Source organism: Bos mutus, chromosome 7 (genome assembly GCF_027580195.1).
Source record: "Bos mutus isolate GX-2022 chromosome 7, NWIPB_WYAK_1.1, whole genome shotgun sequence".
Classification (NCBI taxonomy): domain Eukaryota; kingdom Metazoa; phylum Chordata; class Mammalia; order Artiodactyla; family Bovidae; genus Bos; species Bos mutus.
The window spans coordinates 71,391,369-71,412,360 of NC_091623.1; the positions used below are offsets into that span (position 1 = coordinate 71,391,369).

The 20,992-nt window shown below is 44.2% G+C and overlaps 1 protein-coding gene across 1 annotated transcript in view; it reads right to left on the reverse strand.

The window, feature by feature from the left end:
• The window catches only part of SNCAIP (synuclein alpha interacting protein), a 163,790-nt gene extending 143,042 nt beyond the window's left edge, over positions 1-20,748 (reverse strand). The window contains 1 exon segment of the mRNA XM_070374087.1: positions 20,693-20,748. The gene's annotated coding sequence lies outside the window, so the exon portion shown is untranslated.
• Positions 20,749-20,992: the final 244 nt, after the last annotated feature.

Genomic DNA, 20,992 nt, shown 5'->3' on the forward strand with positions numbered 1-20,992 from the left:
CATAGGGTCACAAAGAGTTGGATATGACTGAAGCAACTTAGCTTACATGCACACGCACCAAACGCTTTGTGTCTGCATCAATCAAAGAAACTGAGGAAGATGAAGATAAAAAGCAGACATTTAGAAAAGACTTGTTAAGTCAATCCTACAGGTTAATTCTGTGTTCATTATCAGTTAGTCATTAAATCAATATATATTTATTTCTGGGCAATTCTCCTTAAGGACACAATATTTTTATCTTGAAATATATATGAATTATATCTTAGGAAACATTTGGAAAGTGGCATATTTCAAGGATTTTTTCTATTAAGATGTTTAATTAGCTAAAATAATGAATAGTAAAAGGGACTATTTAATGAACATTCAACACCAATGAACTCGAAAATTCCCACCATAAGGACTTAACTAGGTATCATATTTTAATACACTGTGTCTTAAATGATTACTGATCACTTTCATTGTTCACCTGACCAACTATTTTCAGGAAGTATGTGGGAAAACTAAGTGCACTTAGGCTGAAGCGTAGCAAAAACAAAGTCCCTTGAAGTGTATCTTACGAAACAAAATTGTCATTTTAAATATGAAACAAGGCAACACTTCACCCATATTAACACATCTACCAAACATGATGAAAGCCCATCGAAATCCATGAGTGTAAGTGCGAATACAGTCACTGCTCCCTTTCCCACCTTTACTAAGTCGTGCGGGTTTACACGGAGCTGAGACCACACTTCACTGATTGCTTGCTACAGCCCAGCCCGCTCCAGAAGCACATGCTTTCTTTTATTCACTGAATCATTAAAACACCCCAACAAAGAAAGTACCTCTACTTTGGAGGTAAAGTCATTTCTTCCAGGTCCTATAGCTGGTAAATGACTGAGCCAGAACTCAAGCCTGGCACTCTGATTCCAGGGTCCTCACTTTTAACCATTACTTCCATGAGTCAGAGCAAACTCTGGAAGATGGTGAAGGATGGGGAAGCCTGGTGTGCCGCAGTCTACGGAGTCACAAAGAGTTGGGCACAACTGGGTGACTGAACAACAACACCCCAACTGACAATCCTTCAGCTTACAATGACCACTGGAATCTTCACTTTTTGACCCTGAAAGAATTCTGAATTACATTACATACTTCCACACCTGAGCAATTTTGGACTTAATTTAATAATCGTATGTGTACATTTAATTTTAAATATCTCTTTTAAGAGCCATCACAATTACTCTCTCAGGATATGTCTGCTTGTACCTTTGTTTCCTCTCAGGCTGTTGCCTCATAGCTTACTTCTGCACCTAGACATTTTTTCCTCTCATCCTAATGAAGTTGTTGCACCAAAGTTATCAGACTTGTAAGTTAAACAAAGTAAGTTTCACAGCAGGTTCTATGTAAGGAGCACATGCTGGGTTCTCTATTCTTCCATTCAGTCACCTAGCTAGCCATCCGTTCAGTACCTCTAGGAATCACTGTAACATTGGGTTGGCCAGAAAGTTTTGTTTGGGTTTTTCATACCATCTTATGAAGAATTCTTTCCACTGGGTTTCTACTGCCTCTACCCTTGTATGTGCACGTGTACATGTATGCTAAGTCATTTCAGTCATGTCCAACTCTGCGCGACCCCCTCTGTCCACGGGGATTCTCCAGGCAAGAATATTGGAGTGGGTTGCCAGGCCCTCCTCCAGGGAATCTTCCCGACCTAGGGATTGAACCCTCACCTCTTACATCTCCTGCACTGGCAAGTGGGTTCTTGACCACAAGCGCCACCTGGGAAGGCCCTACCCTAGTGTAGATATCTTTTCAATTCTTACTTGTTTTGATAAAATACTGTCTTTACTGAACTCCCTGTAACAAATCTCTTGCCCAATCTTTACTTTTCTTCCACATTCCTTTTCTAAATCATAGCTTGATTTTGTTTTTTCCCTTAAAAGAGAATATATGTAAATAAATTAGCACCCTGCTTGGCCTACAAAGAGTGCTTTGTCAACACTATTATTTTGCTGTAACTCTGAGCTAGACACGAGTGCTGGGAAGATGGCAGACATGAATGAGACATGGTGCCTGATGCTGAGGAGCCTGAAATCTAGTGGAGGAAAACAAACAAACCTATCACCACATACTTGTAGAAACACCTCACCCTGACCTGGATGGAGGCAGTGGTGCAAAGGAGTGAGCAGACAGGGTAAGAAGGCTGGGAACAGGAACAGGAAAATGCCCAGGTGACTAACAGACGGGAAATTACAGGCGCTCCATGTCACTGAAAACGTCTGGAGAAGGGTAGGGGATTGATCATGGGCCCCAGGAGGCTGGACAAGCAGGCAGAGCCAAAATCCTATGGATTTGTATGTCATGCTGATGTTTTGGATTCTATCCACAGGCAATGAGAACCTGCTAAAAATTTTACTAGCTGTCACTTATGCAATAATTAGAAAGATCAACCTGGTAACCATGAGATAACTGAACAGAAAGGGAGATGGAGCTGAGTTAAGAGGCTGCAGGGGTAACCAAAGAGAAAGATGACAGCAACCTAAATAAAGATACTGGAACTAGGCATGGAAAAGAGACAATAATGTTGAGAGTAACTGAATAAATAAGTAAACTTATTGAGATGATATCAGGAGATACTGGGGGTTCCAGAGAAGAGAGTGTCATGGATGACTACCTTGAAAACTGGGGCCATTGTCTAAACTAAGAATCAGAACAGAGTCAAGGTCTTGAGGGAAGGGTGATGGGTTTACTGTGGGAGTGGAGATTTTGTGACAGCCGATGAAAACATCAAAATGTAGGTAAGCAGAGGACAAAGGGGATCTGTAGCCCAGGGCCAGAGATAAAAATTTGAAAGTCACCAACACAGATGATAGTATGAACCTCAAGCATAGATGACACAAGAGTCTGTGTAGGGTCATTTGTTAGTATCACTCACTGAAATAGATAGGCTCCTTTCTTCCATACTGCGAAACAGCTAAAGATTTGGCTCCAGCTAACATTATCACCTGCCACTCCACACCATATATCTTACTGTGAAGTCACATCAAAATACTTACAATTTCTCAAGTCTGTTAGACCCTAACACTCTTCCTGAAGTTTTCTGCTTGGTGATCTCCCACTTGGCCTTAAACTCTTAAACCAAATGTCAATTTTCCTGAGAAACCTTGATAATCTGACCACCTTCCTCCAGATTCTAGGTGGACTTCATTACTCCCAACCCCTTCCTACTACAGCACTTGGCCTATGCCTCTACTATTGATAGCCAATTATGTCCTGCACTAGACAGAAAGTTCAGAGAAGGAAATGACTGCCTCTATACAGCAAAGAGTATTAAAGCATGTTTACCAAATGACTATGTAAAGCAACATGTCCTTCATCTGCAAACACCATCTATTACTCAATTTAAAAAACCTATGGCTATATCTGTTTGGCAAGCAGCCATGGAAGGTTCTTGGGTACAGTGTGATATTTTTAGGATCACTTAGTATGATCTACTAAGAACTTTATTTTATTCCCACACTGCTGGTATGCATGTCAACACAACTGATGTGCTGAAAACAGTTGTTATCATTTGGAATAATAACTACAATGAATATATTACTAGTTCCTCTTGGTGACTATGCCACTGTATTTCACTCAATATGAAAAAAAAAATAGGAAGAGAGAAAATCTAAACAGAAGTAGATGGGTGGAAGGAAGCAATGGGAGGCTTCATGAGGGTCAAGTGGGAGATTGCTATGGCACTTGGATATGATGTCTCCTCCATAAAGGACAACTTAAGACAATAAATAAACATGTAGTTGAGAAAGTTTCCATTTGTTAAGTGCCCAATATATAAAAGGCATATTCTTTATAAAGAAAGACAACATCAATCTTACCTGGATGCGCTTTTGAAGAAAACGTTAAAGAATAAAAAGAGATCCAAATGTTCAAACAATAATCCTTTCTTCTAGAAGCATTAGCCTCTCTGGAAACGAGATATCTGTTTTTGCCACTTAGCTCCTTGAATGGAAGGGAGAATCTATAAATCCTCATATGGACTGACATCAAAAGGCCTTTCAGATTGCTATCCCTCCCTTGACTCTGTTGCTGCTAAGTCGCTTCAGTCATGTCCGACTCTGTGCGACCCCATAGACAGCAGCCCACCAGGCTCCCCTGTCCCTGGGATTCTCCAGGCAAGAACACTGGAGTGGGTTGCCATTTCCTTCTCCAATGCATGAACGTGAAAAGTGAAAGTGAAGTCGCTCAGTCGTGTCTGACTCTTAGCGACCCCATGGACTGCAGCCTTCCAGGCTCCTCTGTCCATGGGATTTTCCAGGCAAGAGTACTGGAGTGGGGTGCCATCGCCTTCTCCCCCTTGACTCCACTTAACTGTAAAAAAAAAAAAGAGAGAGAGAGACATTTCTGAAACTCACTTTCTTTCTAATTTCTTAGTGAATATGTATACAATTTTTCCAGGATATTTAAAGATGTATCCACATGTTCTGAAATTTCAACAACTATGACAAATGGAAAGACATTGTAGGATGTTTAGTTTTTCAAACTGATCACTGCTCCTTCAGGGAAAGCATTAGTTTTCATTCTTGCCAAACAGTGTAATGAGTGTACTATAAGTTAAGATGAGATGGCTCCAATTATCACAGAGTGGGCTATTTTATATGACTTAAGAATGAGAACACTTCAATGGTAGTAAGAAAAATGTGTACTATATAAGCATCATAATGCTGGTCTTTTATTCAGCTATGAGTATAAACAAATAGATCTACCCTCAAGAGTCTGTAAGAAATTCAGTGCTAAGGATCATATATCTTCACACCACCAAGAGAGCATAAATGTGAAAATGCTGAGCCCCAGCTCTTACAGTAATTAAGGTGAAGATGCTGAGGTGTCCATGACTCAACCCAATTATTATTTAGCGGTCACAAATAGACTGTATTATATTTGGCATATCCATTTACTCCAAGTAGGTTATGTTTCAAGTTAGTAAATACTTTGAAGTTGTAACTTTCTTTTCCAGACATTATTGCGACTCTGTACCCTGTACAGAGAAACAAGGACAAAAATCTTCAATTCACTTCTTCAGTTCTAGAATGGAAGTACTGAGTGCCTTAGCTCTTGACTTCTCTGTTTCACTTTTTCCACTTTTAACATCTGCAACGTGGTAGTTATTTACTTCTTGTCTTTTAAAAACTTGAAAACATCATAATCACAATGAATATGACAAACCCAATATTTTGTAGCAGACAACAACTGCTGATGATAATCATATTTAACCTTGTTGAATACTTATTATGAGTTGGTCATTGTTTTAAATCCTACCTAAAACATGTCATTCTTACAATGACCTCTGAAACAGGTAACCACTTGTGCCAGGTTCCCACGAGGAAACGAGTGGCACAATCAAATGCAAATTTGTGGGTATTTTAATAAAGAGACCATTTGCAAAGGTGTGGGCTGGGTTTGAAGAAACTACAAGAGATGGTGTAGTACCCTAAGCTAGTAAGACCAAAGGGGAGCAGTTATCAGTATGAAGTAGCCGCAGGAGGGCATAGTTACCAGAATTCAGAAAGTAGCCTTAGGGAGATGCTCAAGTGCCAGGAGCTCATCTCCTGCTGATGCCTCTCACTGACCAAACCCAATCAGAAACCAGGAAACAAGCCTGCTGATTCAGTCCAAATATCTCAGCACACAGAGTAGGCTGAGAAAGGAATAGAGTGGATTAGAATCCATTTGATACCATCATCCCAAACTTAGAGTAAGTGAAATAATCAGCAGATATCTGTTAGTGAAAGATAAAATCATATCAAAATATCCAGAGGTTCAGTAAGCTGCCCCAGATCACACACACACAGTAAGAGACTAAGCCAGCCTGTGCTCTGAGACTCATGACCAGTGTAGCAGTCTGCCTTCATGCACCATCTCTGACCCACATCGTTTATAAGCATGCTGTTGGGTGTTTCAGGTGACAATGAGAATAACAAAAAATAATCAACACCCTCTAGAAGCTTGTAACCTGTGTGCCAGTTTTGTTATCTCTCCATCTTACTACTATCAAATTTCCAAATTCCCTTCTAGCATCAAAAGTTCCATAAAAGCAGGTCTTAAGACTCTTACAATTCCTTCCCTATTCCAACTAGTGGCCGGGCAGTGAGACCTTCCATCACATAGTATTTTGCCCAAGTGTTTGACAGTATCCTGCTTTGGAGGGATACTCTGAATATAAATTACACAGGTTACACAATGATATCTTTTGAGAGGACAAGCGTTTATAACCTCTATTTACTGCACTGAAGTAAACCTTCAGTCTTATAATTGATACATTTACTTGCAAGACATGCTGAAGGACTCATTTATCCAGCCAGCATGTATTAATCATAAGTATGAACCTAAAACTGTGCCAGGTACTTGCACAGACTGAGAAAACATTTTTACCAAAATCAACAAGAGGTTTTCTAACAGAAATGAGCCCTTAATTATCCAGAGGGAAATTTAAAGTGTGGTCCCTTGGACTGCAAGGAGATCCAACCAGTCCATTCTAAAGGAGATAAGACCTGGGTGTTCTTTGGAAGGAATGATGCTAAAGCTGAAACTCCAGTACTTTGGCCACCTCATGTGAAGAATTGACTCATTGGAAAAGACTCTGATGCTGGGAGGGATTGGGGGCAGGAGGAGAAGGGGACAAGAGAGGATGAGATGGCTGGATGGCATCACTGACTCGATGGACGTGAGTTTGAGTGAACTCTGGGAGTTGGTGCTGGACAGGGAGGCTTGACGTGCTGCAATTCATGGGGTCGCAAAGCGTCGGACACGACTGAGTGACTGAACTGAACTGAATCCCCAAGAGCAGGGCTTCTCTGGTGGTAAAGAATCCACCTGCAATGCAGGAGACGAGTTTGATCCCTGGATCGGGAAGGTCCCCTGGAGGAGGAAATGGCAACCACTCCAGTATTCTTGCCTGGAGAATTCCATGGACAGAGGAGCCTGGAAGGCTACAGTCCATGGGGTCACAAAGAGTCGGACACAACTGAAGCGACTATGTACGCATGCACTCACTCACCAAGAGAGGTCATGAGCATATACGCTGGGTGCAGTCAGGATCCTGTCCCTCAGCAGTACCCTTCTCAAAAGATATAATCTCCCCAGATTCTTCTGAGTCTGGATTTAGGACAAAATCCTGTAATGAGCACAAGCCAATCAAAAGCTGTTCCTCAACACAAACAAGTGTTCTGCTATTTTCCATCTTTTAGGAAGGGCCTCTGCTTTGAAACATCAGCCCTGTGTACAAGGGCCTGCCTCCAACAGATCAAACAGAAATTCGTCCCTGTGGGTTTTTTCTTAGTTCTGCTTTTGAGCTTGGGGAGGCCATTCTTTCATGCCTAATCTTGACTGAAATAGCACATAGAAATCTTTCGTCTTTTTCAGGAACAAGGCAAATGAACTGGCATCGCTACCCCCTTTCATGCTGTGCAAGCATTAGCTTTGCATTTTTAAAAACTATTGTACAATGTGTCACGCGGTGAGGTTTGCCAAAGAGAGGGAAAGGGAAAAAGGAATAGCAGAGTTGATTTCCTACATGCAAGTTTTAATGATTTTGGAAAACCATCAACTTGGATTAAATGCTGATTCTAATTTGACAGCTTCCCACTAATGGTGAGAATGCAAAGCCATCAATTAGCTGTGTGATAATTCTACATTAAAGAACAATCTATTTCCTTGGTAATTCTAATGAATGGACAAATTCATTTCATTAAAAACTCAAAAACTTGATGAAGCTTATTTTGTCCAAGAGCTCTAGGTAAGATCTTTCAAACATCCTCGAAATGTTTGCTTTAGTGCGCATACCTGGGCTTTCTGTGGCCAACAAAAGCAGCAAGACCTCTGCTGCATGAAATGCATTCACATACATTATGAGACAGAAACAAAGAAGAACTGATCAAGTCCCCTAGTAGGAAAAGCTTATGTCCCTCTTCTTACCAAGTCAATCTGTAGCTTGTGAAGAGCTATTATTTCTTAGCAACAAGAGTGAACACTGTGCTACATTCAGGGCCCAAGATTTGTAACCACGTTAATCTGCAAGTACTCAACTTAATTAAAGATTAGACTTTTAAATTGTATTTTTAGTGCACAACAGTACCGTTAAATTATGATGATCAGCGGCTAAGTGTGCTTATGTCTGCAGAACTCGGGGAGTAAAAATGAATCATTTATTTCCATCTTGATATGACTGCCCTTCTCAGAGGCGCTTTTCTCCGAGTTCACGAGCCTTGGAGTTCATTGGAACTGTATGGCTAAAACACAGCTTGGAGACCTCATTTATGAAAATTCCTTTAAACCTTTCACCACTTTGACAAATCCAGTCCAAGTTCACTGAGCCAATTCAAAAGTAGCTCTCGGCCTTTTATAGGTTTTCAATTACACCAACACAGCAACACCAGAGCTGCATGTAGGATGAAGGACACTGCAGATAAGGAGAGCCACGGGTTCTTTTTAAGACATGCAAATGAAAGCAGCCTTCCCAAAACTCTAGCCAATAGATGAAAAGCTTTGTCTGTCCTGAACCATCCTTGACTTATTAAAAAGAGATCATCAAATTACTTAAACATGGTTAGTGTTTGGTTATCTACAATAGGATGTATGCTATGATGTTTCTAGTTCTTTAGAATTTACTCTGCAAAAATATTGGCAGCTACTTTGCCCTCCAACTGTTCCAAATAAAAAATTTTTTTGAGAAATTGTTCAAAACATTCTCTAGACTTCATTCATCCTCCTCCTACATAGTCTGTGACAGCAGGATTTACTTTTCCCTGTATGTACTCTGAGAAACAAAAACCGCCAGCAGGTCAATGAGCTTTCCAGGTTGAAAATGGGAATCAACTAGAAGACAGAGGTTAGGCCTGATTCCACTTTCTATTTCAATGCACCCTTTGAGTGGCTCTGAGGCAACATACTCTTTTCTGAGACAAGAGGTCCTTAAAATGATTATATGACTTAATAGATCAAACACAAATATTTTCTCCCATTTTCAAACTTTTGACTTTATGTGAGTATGTGGTTTGTATGGTATTGTGGCAGCACCAACCTTTGAGACTTGGTTGAATGAATTATTTTACACAGCATTTATCATTAGGGTAAAGTAGACAGACAAGCGTATGAATGTTAGTTGGTTAGGAGCCTTGCAAAATTTAACTACTGTTTGTGCAAAGGCAAACTAACTTGGGCTATAAATCTCCCATTCTCTCAGGGGGCGTGGTCGTGACTCTCAAACCACTGGAAGCATAGAGAAAGCTCATCATCACGACTGCAACAGCTCCCTGATGCAGCCTATCCCCTCTCTGTGGATTTAATATTCTAGATGTCAGTTGGCCTTCTTTGCAATGTCAGTAGGAGGCTTGTCCAGTGGATGAGGTTTGTTTTGGTATTTGGTCTGTCTTACTTCTTTCCCCTTCTGTTAAATAAGACCATTATGATTTAACATGCTAGACTGCAATAAGTTCCCCTAGGATTCAATACTAGAGGAGGTGTAGCTTACAGCACAATTCTAGGCTATAGTGTTCCTTCTGACTGTCCATTTGGTCTGACTCCAGTGTGGTTCTGTGGCACCAGAAAGCACCAGGGATTGAAAGGCAGGAGCCAGGGCTGGGAGGTGAGCCTCATATACCAGTCTCTTCAGTTCCTGAGATTACATACAACCTCCCCCTCCTTTAATGCATTCAAGGTCACAAATGCCAACTGTGGACTCTGAGACACTGCACTCTACACCAAGGACAGAGAGACGACCAACACATTGCCTACTCTCAAGGGCCCAGGTTCAAGAGCGCAGGCAATTGAGTACAACACCTCTTATGGGGTGACAGAGGAGATGAAGCTAAGTGTTGGGGAGACAGAGCTGGTGGTGGGGACTGAGTCTGCCCTCGGGGCTCCCAAGGCCTCTTCAGAGCCCAAGCCTGCAGGCTGCAATGGGAGCCACAAGCCACACGTGGCAAGTGAGCATGGCAAATGTGGCTGGTCTGAGTTAAGAATAAAGTGCACCCAACTATACTCAATATCTTGTAATAACCTATAATAGAAGACAATGTAAATATATATATATATATAAATATATATATATGTATAACTGAATTACTTCATGATATGCCTGAAAATAACATAGCACTGTAAATCAACTATATTTCAATAAGAATTAACATTTTTAAAATACATCCAAATTTCAAAGAGATTGGGAATGCAAAGAATCTGATTAATGATATTTAAAAATATCAGTTACATGGGGAAATGCTAATATTTTGGATATACTGAGTTAAGTAAAACATTGCACGTGTGCTCTGCGTACGTTCTCAATAGCTTCAGTCATGTCCAACTCTTTGCAACCGCATGGACTGTGTAGCCCTCCGTGCTCCTCTGTCCATGGGAGTTTCCAGGCAAGAGTACCTGAGTGGGTTGCCATTTCCTCCTCCAAGGGATCTTTCTGACCCAAGGATTGAACCTGAGTCTCCTGCATCTCCTGCACTGGCAGGTGGATTCTTTACCACTGAGCCACCAGGGAAGCCCAAGTAAAACATTAATATTAATTTCCTGTTTCCTTTTACTTTTCTCACCATGTCTACTGGAAAATCTGAAATGAACCATGGATTCTATTACTTGTAGCAGGAAGTTCTGGTCACCAGCGGACGCTTGAGAAAATCCAGTAGGCTGTCTTGGGGTGTTGCGGATGAGAGGGGAGAAGGAGCCATAGAATGAGAGAAGGGAAAACACAGGGGACCTCACGAGGGGCTGCAAAGAGAAGAGGTTGATGGTGTGTGTGCTCCCTGAAGAGCACTTATCATTGGATTCATCTGCAGCAGACACACCACTACATGAAGGCCAAAACAAGGACAACAGTCACATCATCAATAAATGAGAAGCAGGCTCTGGTTTCCAGGGAGCCATGCTCTACTGGGACCAGACCGACCAGTCAGCCTGTCTTCATTCCATCTGTGGCTTGTCATCTGGTCCCTTTGCCTTCTCACCTGCAGAGGGGGCCTGAAAGGAAACCACTCTGCTTACTCTGCTTACTCTGTCCCCCTTTTCAGCCTTCATCTGCTCCAGCATTACAGGAGGCTCCCGTGGCAGAAGCAGCCACTAGACCAACTTTGTCAACAGAGAGGCTGAGGGCCGTCAGGACTGACAGAGGCTGGGAGTCTCCCTAGCCAGGTTTCATGTCTCACACAGTAAGAGGAACGGGCGTGGAGGCTGCAGGAAGGGGCAGTGATGCAGATCAGGGTTCAGCCTTTAATTCCACCCTCACCACTTGGCAGCTGGGTGAAGAATAAGTTCCTTCTCTGAACTTCACTCAGGACAGCTTAAAACAGGGCTCATCATGCATGTCTCTGGGGCTGGTTGGCTATGATGTGCTTTTCAGAAAGGACTGGCACATGGTGAGCACAATAAATGGTTGCATGTGATACATGGTAAACACTCAACAATGGCTATTACCGTTCTTCCAGATTACAGCTTTTAAGCAGGTTTTTAACCTGGAGTGTATGGAGCCGGGGGAAATCCACAGATGGAAACTCTTGAAATCAGATACACAGTGTGTGTGTGTGTGTGTGTGTGTGTGTGTGTGTGTACATCTTTTTTCTCTAAGGAAAGAATCTATCGCTTTCATCATAGCCTCAAAAGGCTCTCAGACTCAAAACAGGTTAAGAAACATTCTATGGCTTCCAAAATCTTTAGCTCATTTTGTGTATTCTTAGTATATGTTTCAGAGTGGTTCTCAGAATGAAGCCTCTTCAATGTCTGTTCAAGAGACCTACGCATTACACACAAGAGGACAACCTCTGTAAGAGGTCTCTATTGTCTGGCCATAGCAGAAGCAGAAGAACATGATGGGAATGCCTAAGGTAGAAATTCATCTTGATTTCAACTACCTATAGAACTGGTGTCCTTACTTCTTTAAACACATCTTTTCCCATAGTGTTTCTGACATAACGGATGGCCAAGGGAGGCAGCTGGAATGTTTTACTCTTAGGAAGTGGTCACTTCATTTTAGAGAAACAACGAAAGCATCATAACAGATGACTCAGAAGAGCCCAATCAGAGATGGGGTCTACTCCTCAATGGCCCAGCTGAGGGTCTGGCAGCTTTTCAGTCCCCAGGAAGGGAGAGCTTAGTGGCAAGCAAGCTGCTTCAACTCTTTACATGTTAGTTCTCTCAGATGGAGAGAGAGGATGATAACTTAGTACCTCCTTCCTAGAGCCTCTGTGAGGATTCACTAAGAATAACTGGAATGCCTCTGAGCTGGCAAGTACCCAACACAGAGTAAGCACCTCAGATATTAATTAATAGATAGCCTCTTTACAGTAGGAAGAAAAAATATTCCTCATCTGATCTCTGAGCCATAGATTCCAGCCTTGATATTCACTTTGGGCCACTTGCATTTTTCCAGCTCTTTTCTAAGGTAGCTTTTAGTGACCAAGTAGGAAACAAGCAGTTGGGAGAACTGACGGAAAAGTGTCTGAGCAGCATTTTCAAAAGTAACCTGTCTTCATGTCCAATGTTCCGAGAAGCAAATGTGAGAATCAAGTTAAAGGAAACAGAATCAAGTTAAGGTGATCTAAAAAAAAATCACCTTAAAAACCTGAAGGTTAACAACTCAGTACACATATCTCATTCATTCAATTAAAAAAACATCCCTATGAGAGGCACTGTTACTAAGCACAGAAATATACAAAGACGAGGAAAGGCAATGCCTTGCTCCAGACGTTCAGAGCAACGGCACAGACAGAAAGTATACCCAGTGCTGTCCCACAGGGTCAAGTCCAAGGCAGGGCCTTGGACCAGCAAAGGTTTCTCGAAAGAGTAACACTTGAGTTGTGTCAGGAAGGAGGAGCAGCTTTTCACTAGGTCAAGAAAGGAGAAACAATACTCCACAGAGACCACAACAGATGCAAAAGCATGAAAATGAGAGAGAAAATGGACACTTGGTGACCTTGAGTGCTAGAGAGGTCATCACAGCATGGGGAATTCGTGGGCAGCTAGAAGTCACTGCGCACCCTCCTCCCATCCATCCGGTGTTCAATAGGAGGCAGGGCACACATCATGGGGAACCCCAGACTTCATGGTCAAGAGCTTGGGCTTCTTTCCCAGAGCTATGAAATTTTGAATGGTTCTTTTTTTTTTTTTTTATTGAGAAACAGCTGACATATAACATTACAATAGTTCCAGGTGCACCATATAATGATTTGATATTTGTATATATTATGAAATGATAATCATAAGAAGTCTAGTTAAAATCTGTCACACAAACTTACAACATTTTTCCTCGTGGTGAGTTTTTAAAACCTACTTTCTTAGCAACTTTCAACTATGCACTATAGCATTATTAACTATAGTCACCAGGCTGTATATTATAGCCCCATGGCTTTCATTTTACCGCTGGAAGTTTGTACTATTTGGCCATGGACACGTGGTTCAATTTTAACTCTTTGCTCTTTAGAAGGGACTCTCAGGTAGTGGCGAGGAGAACGGCTCGGCAGGGAGAGACTGGGAGCAGCATTTCAGAGGTGACTTGTGAGGAGTGAAGGAGTTAAAAACAGTGATGACCTAAACCAGGGGTTCTCAGCCTCCAGGATTTAATGCCTGATGATCAGAGGTGGAGCTGATGTAACAATAATAGAAAGAAAGCACACAATAATTGCTATGTGCTTGAATCATCCTGAAACCAACCACCCCCCACCCTGACCCTAGTCCTTGGAAAAACTGTCTTCCACAAAACTGGTCCCTGGTGCCAAAAAAGTAGGGGATCGCTGATCTATGCCGACGTAGGGAAAAAGAGTAAGACTGAGAGATGGATTCGGAGGCCCTGGTGAATGATTAGGTGGAAGTGGAAAGGAAGATGGTCAGACCAGGGCCATCCTCAGGTTTACGGCTTGGTGGCTTAGCAAGATATACTATGTACTCTAGGGAAAACAGATGGAACAATAGGTATCTGCTGCTTCTGCTTGCACAGCCTCCACTCTCTTCTTTTCAGTATTTTCTCTTTAAAACCCACCCGTTTCCTGCTCTCAGGTCACGGGGTTTAGGAGGGCTTTACTGACCACCCTCCCCCCATAAACCTGCCCACCCTCCCATGCACCTTCCCTGGCACCCAGCCACCCCTCACATTGACTCCCTCCTGCTCCTGAAGGCTCCAGGACAGGACTGCGCCCATCATCAAGGCCGAGCCAAGGAGCATATTCCATCTCTGGCCAAAAAAACTGGTTTGGGCATGAGCATATGATCAAAGTGGTCTAATTAGAGTTAATTCTGAATTATTCTCTTTTCCCACAGGGATTAAGTCTAAAGCTGCTGATAAACATTTTACCACCATGAAGAAGAGAGAAAATCAGAACTTGGTCCTCCCTGAACTTTTCCAACATAGGAGCCAGGATATGTCCCTTCCTTCCTACTTGAACACTGGGTTTCTGTGACTTGCTGCCAAGAGTCCTGACAGATACAAAAAGTAAAGACAATTGTGTTTCAAAAAAACCCCAGGGTCTATTTTTGTAACTGGCATTATAAAAACCTGTATTTCTGTGACACTAGTACCTTAAAACATTTCAGTATACAAAAGGCATTTAGGGGACTTGATAGCCAATTCTTCTATGAATAATGAAAATCCCAGAGAAGGAAATGGCAACCCATTCCAGTATTCTTGCCTGGGAAATCCCATGGACAGAGGAGCCTGGCGGGCCACAGTCCATGGAGTGGCAAAGAGTCAGGCATGACTGAGCAACTAAACCACCACCACCAGTACCTTAAAACATTTCAATCTACAAAAGGTATTTAGGGACTTTATAGCCAATTCTTCTGTGAATAATGAAAATCCAGACCAGACTGCTTTAGAAAATGTTACTGTGGCAGATAATGGCACATTCACTCACTAATGTTTATGGAATATCTTCCGGGATATAAAAAAGTGTGGGCTCGGGTTTGAGCTGGTCCATCCCAGGCCCTTCCATAAAGCACAGCTGTGTGTGCTGCTGAGTCGAATTGTGGGATATGAGTGAGGCCAGATGTTTCAGGCCAGCCTGACAGCTGCACTCTATGGTAGGGAGGCCACCTGAATTTCAGACAGGCCACCTATAAAACAAGGCTGGCGAAGCAGCACCTCCACTGAACCCTCAGGTGAAAGACAGAAAAGAACGTGTTTTGCATTCCTCTCCCCACTAATAAAACATCCACTGACGTTTACAGAGGAGCCTACACTGTGCTGGCTCTCTCCTGCCACTAGCATGGGTGTTAACTGTCACGAATGCACTGGTATCTCTATGTAAATGTGCCGAAAGTGTCACCTCCTACCCTGCCCACCTCCCAGTAGCTGCTACTGCTGCTAAGTCGCTTCAGTCGTGTCTGACTCTGTGCAACCCCATAGACGGCAGGCCACCAGGCTCCTCTGTCCCTGGGATTCTCCACGCAAGAACACTGGAGCGGGCTGCCATTTCCTTCTCCAATGCATGCATGCATGCTAAGTTGCTTCAGTCGTGTCCGACTCTGTGCGACCCTATGGACAGCAGCCCACCAGGCTCCTCTGTCCACGGGATTCTTAGGCAAGAATACTGGAATGGGTTGCCATTTCCTTCTCCTCCCAGTAGCCAGGCCCAAAGAAATCATCAAGTGTTCATCTCTGGCAGGGATTTGTTGGTTCTGCTACCCTGTGTCCATTCTCAATTCTGACAGCAGTGCTCCCAGGTCCTTTGAGGAAGCACCCACCTACTCCCCCATTGTGTGCTATCTGAGCAGGGCTGTCAATGAACGCTTCTGGCTCAGCAGTGTGCCTGCCACTCAAACTAGGCCAAAGGAGTTCTTCCTGCTTTGCTAAGTGCAAGGGCAGAGCCTTCCAAGGGCCGACAGCCAGCTGTGTGCCTCAGGAACAAGACCTTCAGTTTCTACTCCCCAGTGCCCAAGAGGAGTTCCGTTTCTATCCTGAGAATGGTTCTGACTTCCCTTTGACTCTCAGGATATCCTCCAGATTGCATTTGTTTTCTGTTGCTTTACAACTAGAGAAACAACTGTACACAATCCACTGTGATTTAAACACTAAGCAATTGTAACATTCATAATATACTCTGCAGCTTATAAAGCAGTCTCACGTTCATTTATCTCTTTTAATCAATCTTCCTGGCACTGAATTTTTCACCTCCCCCCAAATAAATCACTTATTGATTTCTCTATTTCTCACAACAGCACAATCATTCTTTCAGTCACTTAAGCTTTTTTAAATCTCATAATGATTCTGACTCTAGGCTTTCGCTAACCTTGTATAATCAGTCACCTAATTCAAAATATGGGATGTCCCAGATCGATCCCTGCTTCCTATGTGGCACTAGTGGTAAAGAACCCACCTGCCAATGCAGGAGATGAAAGAGATATGGATTCGATCCCTGGGTTGGGAAGATCCCCTGGAGGAGGGCATGGCAATCCACTCCAGTATTCTTGCCTGGAGAGTCCCATGAAGAGAGGAGCCTGGCCGGCTACAGTCCATAGGATCACAAAGGGTTGGACAGGACACGACAGAACGACTTAGCCCAAATGCACAGATCAATCCCTTCCTTTCCTTCCTCTCTGCCTCCACCTTTGTCAGAGCCTTCCTCACCCTTCAACAATGGATTGCTGACTCTGCTACCAGCCTACTGTCTCCAAACCATCCTCACACCACTAGCATAGGATATAGCTAAAATTTTATTATCGTTGTCATTCCTTTTCTTTCTGTGGTTTACAGAACAAAGATTACAGGACAATGATTTATAGGGCAATTCCCTAACCTCAATTCTGGGCTGTCTCCAAGTATACTAGCTTACAGTACACTATCCCTCAGCACAAAAACATTGGCTGGAACAATTATTTTCATACACATACTAGGTTGAAAAAAAATTGCCACAAATTTTTGCAGCTCCCACTGACAGCAACTGGAGTCTTTCAATACCCTCTTGAATCTGGGGAGACCCTGTGATTTGATTTGGCTGAGGGGAAGGTATAGCAAATATAATGCAAGCAGAGGCTTAAAAATCACCCTAAACTGGGGTTTGTTCTTTTGCTGCTCTTGGAATACTGCTTGTCTGTCACATAGACAAGCAGGCCCAGGCTAGTCAGCTGGAGAATGGGAGGCCCATGCCACAGTTACCTGTTAACCCGACCTAATAACTATCAGACGTAAATGAGACCATCCTAGATCATCCAAACTACCAGGTGACTGAAGATAACAGAGGAACTCAGCCAAGAGCAGCAGCAGAACCACCTCGCTGAACCCAACTCGAACTACCAACCACACAACTGCAAGCAATAGTCATTTTAAGCAATGATTTGGGGATGGTTTGTTACACAGCAATGGATAACTGAAAAAACATCTAAGCTGACTTGGTTACTTTCTCACGGGAATTCCTTTTCAATTACTGCTCACTGTCTTGGGCAATTAATCATAAAATATCTTCTTTCATGCTTTGTATCATTACTTAATATTTCATGTATCCTATTTTTCCCCTTGTAAGTTCTTTGCGAAGAGACTCTGCATTTTATATTTTTATACCCCATGTATGTACAAAGTGTATATGGGATGACTATTTAGTAATCAATCAGCACTTTCCCAGGACCCAGCTGTCAATCATATCAATTAAAAATAAAAAAAATTAATCATGTCAACACATATTTTGATCAATAATTTTAAAAGCTTAAAAAAGGAGTGATAAGATATAAAAATTATAAAATATAAAATCCGGTTATCTACAGGCATAAATCACGCATAGTATATATATTAGTAACCACTCATTGAATCATTTCCAGAAAATTAATTCTTGCAAGTAGAATCTGCACACCAATCTAAGGGGCACAAGGAAACAAGCACGTAAAGGTAACAGTTTCACAGAAGCAAATGTTTGATTTTCATCAGGAAATTATTTTTCTCCCAGGACACCTATTTCTCCTATGTGGTTTGCAACCCTAATCTGACAGACTGCCAAAAACAAACTTTCTATTCTAAGAGTGTCGCTTGATTCTCTTGTTGCTATTCAATTCAATTAGATTTTTGCATTTAAAAGAAAAATTCTCTTGTGTTTCTTATAATGATGCACCTGCTCCTTGGGAGATTTCCTCTTTTGACAAGAAATGCCTTCAATCTGGCAAGAAAAATGACTCTAGGCTTTCTCTGATAATATCAAAGATCATTTGTTTGTATTAGATGTTTATGTGGGTTTTCCTCCTCTTAAGAGCAGTAAAATACTGCTGCAATTCCCTCCAAGACAACAGGGCACAGAAAGTTTCTTGGCCTCTGTTCTGAATTTCCACTGTACACCTGCACAAGAACAGCTAGTTGAAAGTAGCGGAGCTATGACACAGTAGACAGAGAAATTCATTTGCCTTAGTCCCTTCCTTTTGGATATCCATACACAGTTCTGTTCAGTTCAGTCGCTCAGTCATGTCCGACTCTTTGCGACCCCATGAATCGCAGCACGCCATACACAGTAGTAAATGTCAAATCAATAACTGCAGCATCATTTCAGATATACCATATTGTAACCTTTCCTCATGAAATGCTTGCTCTAAATAAAATGAAGTTTATGTTCAAAGCTGTATTATTTATTTTTTTATATTTTATTTCTAACTGAGATGTCCAAAGATCCTTAAGAGAAGCACCATCTTCTTTCTGTGTCTAGACCTAAAACTCCTACATATTTGGGTAATCTTCAGTTAATACTGCCTTCCAGAGAGACTTCTGCAATGGGGACAAAATGTCACACTTTTTCAAATAAAGGGCACCTGAAGGGTGTCTCCCTTCATTCCAGCCAGGCTGAACGTAATTTAACGTTGAGATGCATCAGAAATACCCAACAGACATTCTCTAGATGTGAACCCATTAGCATACTGCTTTCCTAAACCTTATCCTCTCTGCCTTTGAAAATTTCAATATATACAAATGAAATACATATTTCAACCCATTTCCAGCTGGGACGTCCGCTCCATAATAAGAGAAATAGGTTTTTTGCCTTTCTGCAGATTCAGCAGGGAAAGCCATGCTTGAAAATGATGTGTTTAGAGTGACACCTTGGAGAACTGACATACTCTGCACACATGCAATCCTCATAAACCTCCCCAGACAGCCCTTATTTCATTTTGCACACTGCACCCTGGCTGGGCTCCACAGCACATGGTGTGTGGTGAGACTGTCCTGCAATGGTTCTCCCTTCCTCGCAGCTCTTTGATGGACACTTGTCAGTAATAGCCAGGAGGAGTGGGGTCCAGGCACCAGCAAGTGAAAAACGGGCCCCGACAGTAAGCTTCCTTAATTAACTTTCCCAAGGCAAGCCTGTTCCCACAGGAAAAAACACCACGTTTCCCCTCTCCTAGCGGTCCATTGAAAATGAGCAACAATGCTGTTGCCTTTTTGTTTCCTAAAGACTTTCTTCCCCGCAAGCAGTAGCGTGTTCCTCAAAGAATGCTAGTATTTCCTGTGGAAACTGTATGGCTGCCAGTAATGGCTCATAATTTTCCCTCTTTTCCTTTCGTAAAAATGAAATAAACAAAACGTGGCATTTGACAATAGCCAAATTACCAGTCACCTCGCTTACCACCTGCAGATGAGAGACATCATCGCGAAAGGAGGCCAGGGGAGAAACACTCCTGGCTACAATTGACCCGGACGAGCGGCGGACACAGGACAGCGCCCGAGGTGGTGGTCGGAGCCCTAGAGGACCGGGCAGCCAGGGGGCCGCGGTGCCCAAGAGCGAGGGGCTCCCCTTGGGCCGCGCGGCAACCCCAGGCGTCCCTCTTTTGCGATTACTATTATTATTGTTGGTACCGTTTCTATTACTATTACTTCGTCCCTGGTTACCTCAGTTCTTAGGAGCCCCGGCACTGCCCATCCCTGCCTCCCACACCATCCCAGGTGGCAGGAAGAATAAGAACCACACGAAACCGGCAAAGGAAAAGAGCAATCCTTTGGAACCTGAGGTGGGGGCTCCTCCCCCCTCCCTCAAGAAGAAGAGAAGCCGCTTGGCAGGCGCCGCCAACGTTACTATAGAGACCTCCCCCGAAACCCTTTCTGCAGAGGCACCGCCGCCACTCGAGCCGCCGGGACTCGCTGCACAAAGGGGGCCCCCCCGGGGCTCGCGGCGGGGCGGGGGTGACCCCCGCCCGGGTCGCCCGGTGCAAACTTGGAAAAGGCTCAGTCGCTCGCGCCGTCGCGCCCCACCCCCGTCTCCCCGCGGCGTCCACCCCGGGACCTGGACTCACCCCGGGCGCCCGGCGCTGGGGCTGCTCAAAAATGCGGACGGACGGACGGACAGATGGACGGCGGCGGCGGGAGCAGGAACCGCGGGAGCCGGCGGGCGGCGGAGGCGCTGCAGCGGCCCCGCTACGTCACAATGCGGCCGGGCCTCCGGCGCCTCTCCCCCCCGGGCCCCTCAACGGGCGCGCGGCAGCGGGAGGAGGGCAGCTCCGGGGCGGCGGGCTCGGAGCTGGCGCTGAGGGACGCGGAGCGCCGAGCGCGGCGCACCGCCGGGCGGGGGCGCGGTCTCCACGGCCCGGGCCGCCGCGCCCTCCCGCCGCCGCCGCGCGCCCGGCGCCCGCCCCCCGGCCCGCGAGCCCGGCTCGGCCTGACTGACGGCGACCCTCCCCCGCCCTCCCCGCGGCGCCCTACGCGCGGCGGCCCCCAGCCCCGGCCGCGCCGCCTCCTCGTCCGCGAACCTGCTCTTTTCTTCTTTACCTTTGGCTCTCACACCTCTGTGTCTTTGCTGCTCAACTGGCTGTCTCCGATCTCCTCCCCTCCCACTTTTTACCCGCTTTCTCCTCCGCCCCCCACCCGCGCTGGGCGGCCTCTACCCCCCACCCCCGGGAGATGAAATCGCCCCTCACCGTGATCCCTGCGTCAACCGCTGCCATCTCATTGGTCCCCAACCCATCCAGGGTTCCAGCCTCGGCCGGGCAGAGACACTCGGGGAGGGGGCGACGGAACGTGGGCACGGTCCTGGGAAACTGCCCTGCTTCGGGAGCCCCTTGGCAGAGG